Here is a 13,865-nt window from a genome sequence, read left to right on the forward strand (position 1 = left end):
GCAAATGTACCTAATTGCAAATTATGTGTAAAAATATGACTTATAATGTTTATATTGGCAAATTAGTTTTCACTCAATTTCTTTAGTCATAATAATGAAATGATAAAAGTTTAAGTAAAGTAGTTGTTTTCTCAATTAGTTGTCTTTATCTTTATGTATACTGTCATAGAGTAATGTGGAAGATACAGCAAATTTTTGGTTTTCTATTTATTTCAGTAGTAGAAGTTAGACAGAATTTTATGTCTATTGAATCTAATAAAGTAGCTATCAATGCGTGAGTGGAAACACAAATCCTGAGCATCTAAGAAATGGAATATCACCAAGCAATAAAAAGGAATAAATTATATATGAAAATAATTACACGTAGTTAAAAAAATAGAAAGCAAGTTATAAATGCCTTGAAAGAAACAGAAGGTAGTTAAGGAAGGGCCAGAAAAAGGGATTATAAAGAGACTTTCAGGGCAGACAAATATAACCACTATCCTAATTGCACTGATGCATCCACATGTCAAAACTTATCAAACTACACATTTCCAATACATGCAGTTTATTACACTCCTGTTACACACAGGTAAAGTTTTTAAGAATTCATGCATCTCTGCAGGCATCAACAATAGCAGAAACTTTCTCATCTTATGTAAACAAGCATCTATGATCTGTTATCCCAGAAGCAGTCACACCCAGGTGTCTGCTGGGACCTTCCCAGATGAGGTCGGAAAACAGTAACATTTGAAGATTAAAAAGTCCTGGCATCTAGCTTCCACCTTCTGTTTACAGTCTGTGCAAATTCACATGGAGATTTCCAAAAGCTGGGCTGATAGGGAGCCAAGGGCTCGCTGGGAAATGCAACAGGGCCCATCCAAAGAACTCGGCTTTGCAGCCAGCTCCGCCAAGACTTGATTCCCACTATGTCACTGAAGAGCAACATATGACAATGAGCACAGGAACCAGTGTGCAATGGTGGTTCTTCATACCCCACACTCTTCTCCCAAGGACCCCTGCTTACAGCATTGTCAGCACCCCAAGAGGCTCTTGCTTGCCCTTTCAATCCCATCCACAAAGGGAACCTCGCCAGGGTAGATGACGTCAATTTAGCAAGTCATATTCAATAAAAGGTTATCACATGCTTAAACCACTCACCATGAAGTCTTACACAACAGATACACTCCGCACACTGGATCCTTTCCCAACAAGCAGCTTGGCAAGGGCTGGTGCTGAAGAGTGTACAGGCAGAATGAGGACTCACGTGACCCTGCACTGTATCGACAGCGTAGCCACAAGTCAATCGTTTAGCTTTCCTGGGTCCCACCTCCAGCCCTATAAAACAAAGAGCTTCACATGTTCCCAGACACCTTGCCAAGGATGTGAGGATAAATAAAACCCAGCCCTTGAAGAGCTGAGGACTTGGAATTCCCCAGTTTGGATCAGCTCTCCATGAACCCCAGTTGCTGAACGATCGTATAATTCTATGTCTGAATGTACAAGTGATGGATGAGTTGCCACCTACATGGCACTGTTTATCACGAGTATCAAAAAGCTTTTAAAACAAGGAAGCCACGCATTATGCTCACAGAGTAGGATCTGTGAGCATTAAGCCCAGAAATGTGTCTGTGTTACTAATTCCCCGAGTAACGCTGATGTAAGTGGTCCCCAGAAAGCATCCCGGAACCACCAGAGAAGGATGGAGGTAAACTAAGCACAGATTGGTCCTTGAAAGTTAACCGCCACCTGTAAAAATGAATCTCCCAGGACCAGTCTGTCCTATCTTCTTTTATCTCGTTCACCTCAAAGGTGCCACCACTACACTCTGGTTAACTGAGGAAGCCATCTGAGCTCCAGTCAGGCAAGTCATCTTCTTTCAAACCAGGGTTGGAACTCTCCGTCCACACCCAGGGCACACTGTCAGGAATGATTTACCTGCTTATAAAAAGCAAGTGATCTTGTCACAGCAAACCTGTCCTGGGGCTTCCTCTGAACAAACAGCCCTCAGCACCAAGAACAAACTGTTCTATCACCAAGACAGGCTGCTAACCTCAATGACTCCCTATACCTGTTGTCACAAGTGCTGATGGTAAATGACACCCATCTCTAAGGATGCCAGTAACAGCCTTCCAAGAAGAATATACAATTACATCCAATACCCAGCCCTGACTGTTAAAAAACAAGCAAAATAATGCCTAACAATCCTACAGCAGTATCAATAATCTGTATTTACAAGGCACCAGCCACACACCCAGTCTCCTGTGAACTTTATGTCAGTTCAGCCATTATGGGATGAATTAGTATCTTCATTCTTCATCTCTTTTTGCCCTGTGCTTTTTCTTTGCCATGGGTCTATAATAATGCAGCTATACCCAGAAGAGGTACCTATTTCCCCTTCCTTTTTCTTCAGACAAACCTAGATCATATTGATCAGCCACAGATGTAATTCTGATTTAAACCCACTCATGTAGTGGTGGGTTACATAGCAACGCTGACAGTTCTAACTCTTGAGAACAAAGGCCTCAGCTATCCTCCTGATTACTTTTAAATGCAATTTTATTAAAGCATGAAACAAACGTTTGCATAATATCTATAGCTGCTGGAACAACAGCAGTGTTGAATGGCTGGAACACTGGTACACTAAAGTTCAAAATTGATGGATCGCTTTTTGTCTTACAATGTCTGTTGACCCCTGGCTTAAGGCAGACCCTCAATCTTTGGCCTTCGTTAAAGTCACATGGAGGAGGATGAACTAAACACAAATAGTTGAACCCTGGGGGATTTTCAAAAACGTTCATTTCTAACCAATCCCCAGGTAGACACCCGTGCTGCTGCAGGCCCATAATTGAGAACTACTACCATACACTGGAGTTCAGGAGATTTTAATTCTGACTGAGCATTACAGTCACTGAGAACACTCTTCAAAGCCTGTTTGCCAAAGTGCTTGAGGTTGAGTTCTGAGGTATCAGTCATTATTTGGGGGGGGGGGGATATAGGGTATCAAATAGCCCAGGCTGACCTCAAACATGTTCTGTAGCTGACATGTTTTGAACTTCTAAATTCTTATGCCTGTACTTCCTGGATGCTATGATTACAGATATGAGCTACCATACCTGGTTTATGTGATGCTGGGGACGGAACTCTGGGCTTTGCCTGTGCTAATTGAACAACATCTCAAATTACAAGCTCTGTGGGCGTTCAGATTTGCAGCTGGATTCTGAATGCTTCTCAGGAGCAACCCTTTAGTCGCTCCAGTCTTCACTGAGCAGCTCCTAAGAAGGGGCAGCTGTTGAGGCAGGAGTTTTAAGGGCATAGTCCAGAGCCTGAGGAAGCACCGTACACTGGGGAGAAGATCACATGCAAATAGCAAAGGGTTAGTGAAAAGCAGGCTGGAGGGAGAGGGCATCAGGGGAGACAAGCTTCCTAAAGAGGATCTGTCAGTCAGAGAGGGAGAAGGATATAAGGATGTTACCCAGGGAGGCAATACCCAAAGACGATTTTAAAGATAAAAATTTAGTGTGCGTTTCACCACTCAAGATTTTTTTTAATTCTTTTTTATTTAATAAGAAACAAGCTTGTTTTACAGATCAATCCCAGTTCCTTCTCCCTCCCCTCCTCCCTGTCCTCACCAACCCCCTATGCCATCATCCCCTTTCTGCTCCCCAGAGAGGGTGAGGCCTTCCATGGGGGATCTTCAAAGTCTGTCATATCATTTGGAGCAGGGCCTGGGCCCTCCCCTGTGTATCTAGGCTGAGAGAGTATCGCTCTATGTGGAATGGGCTCCCAAAGTCCATTTGTACACTACCAGAGGCCCCATAGATTGCCCAGGCCTCCTAACTGACATCCTTGTTCAGGGGGTCTGAATCAGTCCTATGCTGGTTTCCCAGCTATCAGTTTGGGGTCTATGAGCTCCCCCTTGTTCAGGTCAGCTGTTTCTGTGGGTTTCTCCAGCCTGGTCTTGACCCCTTTGCTCATCAAGCCTTCCTCTCTGCAACTGGGTTCAGTGGCACCACTCAAGAATTTTAAGCAAGTTGGGTAGGGCAACATTCTAGAATGCAGCAGAGGCAGAAGAAATGGGGCTTGAGTGACTTGGATCATGTCCCAACCATATCACAGCCACCTGATAAAAAGGTCTGACCTCCCAATGACAGCTTGCAGGGTAGAGGGCAGGGCTTGTTCTAAGCCATGACCTCAACTTATATGCAAATGTAATTATTTTTGACAAGTAAGTATTCCATAAAACTGTGGTTGCTAAAATGACATTGGATGCAATTGGATCTTTGATTGGGAAGGCACAAGCTTCAGGCAAGTCTCAAAGCCTTCCAAACTATAGTGACACCACTGTATTCTGGGTATGCCATAGCTCTCATCTGTCTAAATTTCTTGTTTTCACGGGCATTTTGTTTGTTTGTTTGTTTTGTTTGTTTGTTTGTTTGTTTGACATCTCAGGAAGAGGGGACCATGCATCATTCACTCTGACAGAAATATACATCGTGTCCCCAGTGTAGCTTGAAGGAAAAAAAATCAAATCAGAATCCAACAAGTATCTAAGCACCCTTTACAAAAAATATGGAAAAGCCCCAGGGAAGAAGAGAGAAACTGCAGAACGATTAAGTGCAAAACAAATGTCTCATCTGAATAAATTGTGAGGGAAAGAGACCATTGTGTCTCTCCAAAAATCGATGGGTTAAACCTCTAGCCCACAAAAGCATTGTATTTGGAGATAGCGCCTTGAAAGAGTTAAACACAGTTAAGTGAGGCCATGTGTGTGGGCCCTAAGACAACATGACTGGTGTCCTTTAAGAGATTAGGGAGTATGTACAGAAGAAAGACACAGAGAGAAAACCAGAACCCACAAGCCAAGGACACAGACCGCAAGAGAAACCAACCCTGCCAACACTTTGACCTTTGCTTTAAGCGTCCAGAATTATAAGAAACAAATTTCTGTTATTCAAACCACCCAGTCTGTTTTATCTTATTTTGGTCCTTCTAGCAAGCTAGTAGAGACCTTGTGAGTAAAAGAAGTCTAAGACGTAGCAGCCAACTGAAATGCATCAATGTTTTTTAGATGATGGATCAAATTTTAAAACTCAATCTTGCATGCATGCCTACAGAACAAAAGAAGTTCTCAAAAGATACCTAATGAATTAAGTAGCAATTTCCTTTATATTCATGGCTGATGCCTTGGCATTCAGTAATTTACATGCCTACCAGAAGACTGAAATTGGCCTCTAATAATGATCCAGAAACATCTTGTTACAGTTTCCGGCATCACTTAAGATAAATCATAGCTTCCAGTTTGAGCTCTTTCTGGGAGGAATGGGATATAGTCTCCCGTTAATCTCATGCTCCTCACTATGCTTGCATACTGCAGGGCCCCAATATTTCCCAAGTACTGACTCCCCACATGTCCCAGGTATCCATGCTGTGTTTGTTAAAGTTTCTATTGCTGTGAAGAGATACCATGACCACAGCAACCGTTAGAAAGGAAAACATTTACTTAGGGGTGAGCTCAGTGCCATCATGGTGGGACACTGATGGTGTTCATGCTGCTAGAGAAGGAGCAGACAGTTCGACACTTGATCAGCAAGCAGCAGCAGGAGTCTGTGTCACACTGGCAAGATTTGAGCTTAAGAGAACTGGAAGCCCACCTCCACAGAGATGCACTTCCTCCAACAAGGCCACACCTCCTCTAACAAGGCCATACTTCCTATAATGCCACGTCCTGTAGAGCAGGTATTCAAACACTAAATCTAAAGGGGTCACACCTATCCAAATCACACACATGGGGGTGCTCCCTTTTTATAGCTCCTGAACACATTCTTCCCTCTACCAACGTGGTCCTGGCCTCAGCTGTCTACCTGGCCTGCTCTTTGCTTTGTCCCATTTTTTTATTCATCTCATTTTGTAGCGAGAATTCCTTCCTTGGGGAGATGTAAACATTCCCCACGACTCCTCATAAGGTCCAAACAGCAACGCAAAGTACGATTTCACTGCAGTTAACGCCGAAGTTAGATGACGAGTTATGGGCTGGAGCATCATGGGTGACCCTTCAGCAGCCACACTGAAGGTTCTGAGTCTGACGTGGGTGACAGCTCCTCCACGGTCCCACAGAGACCCCTTCCTCCTGATGGCCTTCCCCAGTCTATGTACTGCAGCACCTCCCTGAGATCATGAGGCAATGCAAATGGAATGGAATTACATATAAATGGCTGCTGGGAATAATGGCTGGATCCTCAGGTAAGGGTGCAACGAGCCTCCCCACCCTTAGTCATTTGAGCAGGTATTTAGCAGGCACAGCGGACACAATGAAGGTGGCTGTCGTTTGGATCTGAAGACTACATTCTACAACACATTTCATCAGAAAAGTCTCCCCTTGGACTTCTCAGTCCTTACCTATTGTCCCTGTTGAAGGCCACATATTTTAATTTACATGCATCTTTTCTCACTGTCTCCTTGGGTTAAACTGTTTAAATTCCCTGAGGACAGGGACGGTCTCAATCACCGCTATATTCCACGGCTTGGCAAAGAGCCTATTGTACTGGAAGGACTTGTGCTAGTGATTTTTTTAATCATTGTAACCAAACACCCAACAGAAACAGCATGAGGGCTTTATATGGACTCAGGGTTTCAATGGCTTGAGTCCATCTTACTGGTGACAGAGGGGCATGCTGGGCAACTCGCATTATGGTGGAACGGAAGCAGAATGAAACAGTAACACGAAGGGTCCTTAGTGAAAATTTCCTACACCCCCATAAGCCTCTGCACGAACAGGCTCTGCACGAACGTAACAATCCAAATCAGACCAAATCAAACCGAATCAGAAAAAGCCCATGTTTAATAGATACAATGTTCCCAGATGGCTTTCCAGACCCCCCCCCCCGCAAGAGAGGAGACACGAAAGAGAAATCAGAATACCATGCATCGGTTTTCTGGGGGACAGTTTAAATACCCTGTGGGAGTGGTCTTGAGCGTCTCTGGGGGAGGGGTCATCATTTGAGGGGTTTTCTGAGATGCAGCAGGGTTTGGAGACATATAGGGGAAGGAGTCTGGGGTGGAACTTCCAAAATAACATTCCAGACTCTTTGGGTATATGGATGCCAGGGACTGGGGTGAAGCCTCCACCAGAACACTAAGTAAGGTAGCGCTCCCAAGAACACACACCCAGTGACCTCCTTTTTTCCAATCAGGCTCCGCCTTTCACGGTTTCATTATGTCTAGATGGTTTATTCTAAAGTAAATTAAACTACTCATTTTGTCAGTGCTCTCAGGATCTAACCCTCTCTACACCTGCATAGACACACCTAGAAGAAAGATTCACTAATCCCAAGGGCATTTATCAAGATTGGCAAACCAATAACAACAGTCACAGGACTCAGCCAATATTTCATAGATGAAGGAGTAACTGATAGCAGTTATTAAAGTAGGATGTCCTAGCTCCAAATCAGAACAAATGTTTTCTTACTCTTGCTTCTTTTCAAAGGGCTCAGCCAAGAGTCCAGAAAAATGAACACATACCATCAGCTAGCTGTCCAGACTGGGGTACCCTGGCTGTAACAGGCCACTAAGCTGCAAATGAATGGCCCAAAGCACTTTGCAACCAGCTGTAGACCAACAGTGGGCCACTGCAAAAACAAGAGTTCTTGGGGATAGCTCCTACACACCAGTAACTCCATTTGAATTCTCCTCACTGGAAGCCTTGTTTGCATCTGCCACTGTTTACCTTGGCTTCCACAGACCTGGAGCCTCTGTTTACAAATCCAGGGGAAAGAAGGATAGGAATTCCAACAGTGGCTGATTTGCAGAAGTGGTCCAGTGGCTCCCTTCTTGTTTCTCATTGTAAAATGGGTGTGGGGTGTTGTTGGGTCATTGGTTATACTTTAAAATCACTCAGGTCCGGCTGGAGTCAAACTTCCATCTCTATTTCCATCACCCTGAGCCTCAATTTTCTCATATTTCAAAGGAAGATACTGATGCAAAAAAAGATTCAACTAGAACCAGCATATAAAGAGAGGGCATCTCTGCAGGGAATTTACTTCATAACTCGGTATCACAGTTTAAACTCCAAGTTTGAGCTCTGGTATCTCCTTGAGAAAAATGATCAGCATCCTGCTTCCTGATTCATGATGGATTCCCCTTCTCCTCATTCAAGCATCCGACAGAAAGTTCTTCCTAACTCAGACTGAGGACGTGTCAACCTCAGAGGTTGATCATGTCTCCGTCAAACGTGGCTGAGTGACTCTGAGCACATTGTTTGATTTCCAGGTGACTGTCTCTTATTGTATAAACCGGCTTGATGGTGGTAGCTGTGCAATACACACTGTGAATTTAACTGTTAACACTTCTTCCGACATTCCCACCCAATGCTAGTCTCCTATGGAAGCCCGAGCCAAAGATGAGAGTTCTAGTCATCTTTGTAGTTAGTGAGCTCACTGAAGCTTAAGAGAAATGCCCGGAAGACCGCTTGATACTGTCAATTTATGACTAAATAATCCCAATGGGAAATTCTTAAGGGAAAGCTGGGTAAATGGTGTCTAGATGCTTAGGGAGTGAATGAAAAACTATATGAATGGGGCTGGCTTGTTACTCAGCTGGAGGGATACATTAAAAACAAGGGATTAGAGGAAGGTTTCAGGGAGGAAGATGCTTTAAGAGGCTAGAATCTGGGAGGCTAAGGGCGGATGGAGAAAGCAGTGCATATAGACTTTGCTCAAAGATGGGAGAAAGTGTGTGCTTCTACGCACAGAGATGTGACACCACCCATCCCCACTGGTTTAGGATTATCCTAGAGGCTGCCTGTCCCTTGAGGGAAGCCAATTAAAGAGTTAATCAAAGAGGCTCCACCATTCATCATCAGACTGCAAAATGTTAATGAATTGGTCCTCACACCACCTGGTTTATATAGATAGGATTCCAGTCGCCATAAGTGTGAACAGTGTCTTTCATTTCATAGAGTCTTGTGGTCTCCCAGGCAGACAGGGTAATGCTTTGTGGGAAGCTCCAGGACATAAGATTGCAAACAGCAAAGTTCCCTGGGCTGCTTTGGTGGGGTGATGGGTACCACAGGCAGGCTTAGGGAACACCCATGTCTATAACTCCCTTCTGCACCCTGTCCACGGCTGAAAAATTACACTATATCCTATGGTCAGAAGGCCTGAAGGTCATGGAAAACAAATAATATCATGAAAATCACATGAACCGATCAGCCATGGTCACAAAAAAATGATCCTTACTTTATTAAATCTTGCTAGATCCCTTCCACCCAGCTAGCTACTTAACAGATGTACCCCTATTGGGAGAGAAGCCAACTAGCAAATGGGGAAAACTGGTCTCCTGAAAGAGTGGCTTTCAGGTACCCCAAAGAGGTGACTGATTGCTGGGAAGAGGGTGTGTCCAGGGGCTGATGCTAAGCTGGGGTGGAACTGCCCAGGCTTGGCGGTCTCTCAATTATGTAAAAGGTTATATTATGCTGGGCACTCAGTAGCTCTTTTAAAAACATGTTCTAAATACTTTCAGTGTCCAGTTTCTCTTGGGCTCAACCTGGAACACAACCACAGGAGTGTTCTTTCCAAATTACCAGTCAGACCGTGTCTTTTTCTTGCTCAGACACAGCTCTGGCTCTGCCTTGGTGGTAGAACCGAAAACAAGCCTGACAGATGCTGCCACAGTAAACCCCTTTCTCATTTCTCTTTATATCAAGGGCACCCCCACCTCATGTACCACCTCCAAGACAGTGGCACTTACCTTGCTCACCTCTGGGAATAATCCAGTTTATGCAATGATTCATTTTTTCCACTAACTGATATTCATTATCTTTTATATATCAGTTACTAAGATCCGCTGACAAACTAGAATGACTTTGTGTCCTCAAAGTTTATACTATTGCTCATTCCTAACAGTACATCAGAGCTGAACTATAGGACTTCCTAAGAAAAGAGAAAAGAAAAAACAAACAAAAAAAATCCATGAGTTTGAGCTTCATGCCAATATCTCTAGATGTGACAAGGAGGTCATAAAAGAATAGAGGAGCTGACTTTGCTTTGCTACTCTCTTGGGAAGCAGTGTATGAATAGGAAATCCCTTGTCGTCAGATTCCCAAACGCTCCTGTCCAAACAGGTATCTGTCTCTGGCTTACTGGGAAGCCCCAACTTTCTATCATACACAAATATGAACAGCGCCACCTGTTTACTCCCGAATAGCCTAACTTGGATGATCAATTACAATCACCCTACTCTGCATTGGGTTTGTCTTTTTCTCCCCATTAGAACCCAAGGCAGCTTGAGCCTCAGTTTCACAGTTCAAATCTCACAAAGTGAGCAATGTCTACTTGAGAATTAAATGAGAATGGTGCCCGGGTATTTCTTTGCATGGTAGGTGCTCACTGCTCACAAACTGTTGTCATTTTGGCCCTGTGTGTAGCAGCCCTCATCTACTATGCATTGTTAATTGTCACAAAACCAGACCTTAAAGAAAATGTTCAAATGAAAAGCAGAACTCTGATGGCTGTGGAGACCTTAGTTCACAAGATCTGGATTGGGCGGCTGCAAGGTGAGATGAGACTCTCTTAACTTTGCTTTGTAATGTTTAAACTCCAGCTCAGCTGCGGTAAGCCTTTCCATCTTCCTCACCAGTTCAGCTTTCATGGAGAATTGAGTCAGTCCCCTGCAGTGGGCCCAGATGGAGGGGGCAGCAGGTTATTTTGATATCTAGGGCTGGGCAGGGGAAAAGCACTGACACATTATCTGTGTGACTCATCAGACCATCAGATGGCCAGAAGGATCTGACCCAGCCTGTCTGAACAGCGATTTCTCCATGATTCATTGATGCCCACCGGAAAGCCCCCTTCCTAGATCCTCTTTCTGGCTTCTCCAGTGGACAAAAGGAACTTAGAAAAAAGGGATGTGGAGGGATGGGAAGATCTGCATCCGACATTTCTTGACTAAGTGGCAGATATAGTCATAGAGACTGAGATAGATAGATGATAGACAGATAGACAGATGATAGATTGTAGAAAATAGATGATGATAGGTAGATAGATGATAAGTAGATGATAGATAGACAGATAGACAAATACATACATACATACATACATACATACATACATACATACATATATACATGAATGATAGAGAAAGAGGAGAGAGAGAGAAAGGCTGCCTCATTCCATTGAAGGCAGCCAGGAAAGAAACAATTATAATAAATGTAGTCTGTATAATGGGTGCTATGCATAGCAGGGAAGAGGTCCACAGGGCTGGAGACAGTTACTAAGTGAACAAAGAAAATCCAAAACAATACCAAAATCAAAACCCCCTGAATGAAGTTGCAGGAAATTTGCCACATGGATGGATGGTTTAAAAGAATTACGACTATTCAACTGAAGGCAAAGTGCATCTAAATAAATACATTATCTTTAGAGGACAAAAGAAAGCATAACAAAAGAGTTATGCAGTCTTGTTCTTGAAAGATGGATGCTGAGACTAGTAGATATTCGTATCTCTAGAATTATCCCTGGGTGCTCTGGTGAGCAATGCTTACCAGATAATTAAATGAGACCCTGCCTACCAATTCTTTGGTGTGGTCAGTGTATCCGAGTCTAAGAATACATTCATACCTCGTGTATATCAAACATATAATATCATGTTATTCTCTTCAAGCACAAAGTAAAAATAAGTAAATGCTGTCTCCAGACATGGCAAACACCAGTATCCAAAAAGTTCCTTCTACCAACCGAGCTCTCTGTCTGACTTGCTCCTGTTATGAACTGCTCGGGTCAAACTTGGATCTCTCAAGCACAGCATGACTTAAGGGGGTTCTGAATTCTGTGTGACTCCCTTCACAGGGAAATGATTTAAATGCATAAAATGAAACAAGAGATTTCAAAGGAAACTAGTTATAAAACTGTTGTTTTGTGCACATGTCTGTGTGTGTGTGTGTGCGCGCACGCGCACACACAGAGAGAGAGAGAGAGAGAGAGAGAGAGAGAGAGAGAGAGAGAGAGAGAGAGTCCAGGTTAGCATATTAAAGTAACATTTTTCACAGACTGTGTGTCAGAGAAGACAGATTCTTCGTACCAGAGTTCTTCACAGTGGACACCTGAAGCCTTTGGAGGCGGGGGAGGGAAGTAATTAGGAGAGCTATGTAATGGAGCTTCTTTGGACACGGTCCTGAACTTGAAAGTACAGAACTACAAGAGAAAAGAAAGCCCAAGTGTCTGGTTTGAGGCAGTCTCTGAAGAATGAGCCACAGAGCAAGGAGACAAGCCAGAGATAGAAGGAGACCATTGGATTTGAGGAAAACAAAGTCACTCTAAGGTGCAGCAGGGCAGAACCCTGAGGAAAGACTGTTGTAATGACAGGGCAAGAGGCAAAGAGAAATTAATCCAGATCCCTCTAGAATAGAATCCCAAACTGTCTGTTGGTGTTGGGAGCTGCAGAGTACCACGCCTACAAGATGGTGCCGGTTTCTGCCTTCTGCCAGCCCGACAGCGAGTGCTCTCAGTGATAAATAACTCCTTATTAGGAGAGAGGCCACGTACCCTTCTAAATCTGCTTGGTGACAACCTATCCTAGCATGCCACCTGGGCGTAGATGATTGGTAGTTGCTGGATATATTAAGCCCCGCCTTCCTGGGTTCGGGCCACTTCCTGTAAAGCAAAGTTCCCGAATAAACTGTGAGAAGAAGATTCCTCGGTGTTGCGTCGTTCTTGCTGGTCAAGGGTGGACGCGACATGTTGGCACTGATATCTTGAATCACTCTATCAACTATTAAAGCTACCTTCCCCTTTGGACCATGAGCTCCTGAGGACAGGGCCAAAATATCCCTGGTTTCTTTGTAGCCCTGACACCTAGTTCAATATGCATAATTATAAATCAATTCTCTGCTAAGGGGTCATGCCAGGCCCTGGAAATACAGCTGAATGAAGCTTGATTCCCCTATCAAGTGTGATTTGGGCTCTGAAGAATGAATCAGATGGAATTGTGGAGATCTCTTAATTAGTCCAGTGCCTGGTATTTGAGCATGAATTAGGCATGCCCCTATAACCCACACATAAAAACAAGTAACAAAAACAAAACAACAACAATGACAAAACAGGTATTGTGGCACACACCTGTAATTCTAGCACTGGGAGATGGAAAGAGAGGATCCCTGGAGCTCATCGTCCATCCAGCCTCACTGATCAGTGAGATCTAGGCTCAGTGAGAGACATTAACTCAAACAATGATGTGGACAGCAATCAAGTTAACTCACTGTTAACCAGAACTTTCATAAGCATATACATGTGCCCACATATGGATATGAATACCTACATGTAACATACAGAGACACATACAGACAGGGAGTCAGGAAAATATAAACACATTGACATTCCAAATAGGATCTGCACTTTTTAACCAAACATGGATCTCTGACATTAACTATATATTTTTTGAAAAAGCTGGTAGAGAAACAAATGAGTTCACCTAGTGAAAGAGCATCATGGGTATCTGGGCTAGCCCAGACACGTCTGCTATGCTTCCTAGGTCCCGGATGTTTGCATGAGGGCTAATGCCGGGCAAAGCTGAGAAAGGAGGGATCCTTTCCCATCAAACATTTCCTTTCCCCCTGTGATAACAACCCCCTACATGCTGCATTGTGTGTTCTGTGAGCTCTCAGGCTGGAAGCAAGAGGAGCTCAATTTTGCACATCCAGCAAGTAGAAGTGTCACCTCAAACTGAGTACTGATTGCTACAAGATTAAAGTCATAAATAATAAATCACAGAACGCCCTCCAAAGCTGAGTGCTACAATTCTGTACAGGGAAGGTCATCAGGAACTAGAGGAGAGGGGTGCTGTTTGGTTCTGTGAAGTGTGGAGGACTTGAGCTCTTGAAAGGGAACCAGAGG

At 43.8% G+C, this 13,865-nt stretch overlaps 1 long non-coding RNA gene across 1 annotated transcript in view; it reads right to left on the reverse strand.

Annotated features, from left to right (window-relative positions):
- LOC113837465 overlaps positions 1-13,865 on the reverse strand; it is a 193,612-nt gene that overhangs the window by 47,015 nt on the left and 132,732 nt on the right. The window contains exon 12 of the long non-coding RNA XR_003488041.2: positions 1,141-1,317. This is a non-coding gene — a long non-coding RNA (uncharacterized LOC113837465). The remainder of the gene's footprint in view (positions 1-1,140; positions 1,318-13,865) is intronic.

The sequence above is a fragment of the Cricetulus griseus genome, chromosome 10 (genome assembly GCF_003668045.3).
Source record: "Cricetulus griseus strain 17A/GY chromosome 10, alternate assembly CriGri-PICRH-1.0, whole genome shotgun sequence".
NCBI classification, from domain to species: Eukaryota; Metazoa; Chordata; class Mammalia; order Rodentia; family Cricetidae; genus Cricetulus; species Cricetulus griseus.